This window comes from Meles meles, chromosome 5 (assembly GCF_922984935.1).
Source record: "Meles meles chromosome 5, mMelMel3.1 paternal haplotype, whole genome shotgun sequence".
Classification (NCBI taxonomy): domain Eukaryota; kingdom Metazoa; phylum Chordata; class Mammalia; order Carnivora; family Mustelidae; genus Meles; species Meles meles.
In genome coordinates, this window is record NC_060070.1 from 109906218 (window position 1) to 109907406 (window position 1189).

Here is a 1189-nt window from a genome sequence, read left to right on the forward strand (position 1 = left end):
GAATTCCTGTAGGTTTTGGATACTAGCCCTTTATCTGATATGTCGTTTGCAAATATCTTCTCCCATTCTGTCAGCTGTCTTTTGGTTTTGTTAACTGTTTCCTTTGCTGTGCAAAAGCTTTTGATCTTGATAAAATAAAACAAAATAAAATTCAAGTTCTGAATTACTTGATTCTATACACATGCTTTTCTGTTATTTCCAAAGCCTACAGGAAATGATTACTAGAATTGGAGTGTTTAAATACAAACAGATCGAAGTTTACAGATAATTTCTACATTATAGATAGCTATTGAGAGGATGATTCTGACAGCAACATTTGGTAAGACTAAGCATGCCACTTATTTATATTGCAGGGCAGTATGTGTGGCTGGCTCGGTGTTATACTACTGGGCTAATTTCATTATTTATGGGAGTGTCCCAAAACGTTCTAACATGAATTTTAATGTGATGGTTTTAAAGGCCCCAAATAATCCTTTCTATTGGGACAACACTATGTGGAACTAAGAATTAAAAAGAAGACACAGGAAGGCTAACCTTCCTTCATTCAAAGGTAAAACTGAACATATTTTAAATTGTACGAACAATCGCATCTTTAAAACGCATTATAAATTTGTGTCAGGTATAACTAACCCATTACATTTGCAATTTTACAAAATAAGAGATGTGGATCAAGTTCTAATGATTTGAAATTACTCAGCTTTCATCATGAGAAGATAAGAAAAGAAAAGAGAAAAGAAGAGAAAAGGAAAGGAGAGAGGGCGGGGACACACATTTACATCTATCCACACATATGTACCCACACTCTACATCTTCGGGCAAAAATAACTGATTCTTGTCTTGAGTTCTGCTTCTATTCTCACTTAGAAATCTGTGTGCTTATAAAGTCTATATGTATTTATTTATTTGTTATATGCATATGCATGTGTGTATATTATATGTTACAAACTATAGAAATGATCCCTGAAAGTATAGTCTTATATGTTACATATTGTGTATGCAATGTATTTGTTATAAATATTACATATATTCCTTGCTGAACAAGGAGGCCTACACCTGGCTCAAGCCCAGGACCCTGAGATCATGACCTGAGCTGAAAGCAGACCCTTAACTGACTGAGCCCCTCAGGCACCTCTGTTTTAGTTGTCTTTATAAAAAGTACATATAAACTTCTTAATACCTGTTCTTTTAA

The 1189-nt window shown here is 34.1% G+C and overlaps 1 pseudogene; it reads right to left on the minus strand.

Moving 5' to 3' along the window:
• Positions 1-901: 901 nt before the first annotated feature.
• On the minus strand, positions 902-976 carry LOC123942794 (annotated as a pseudogene).
• Positions 977-1189: the final 213 nt, after the last annotated feature.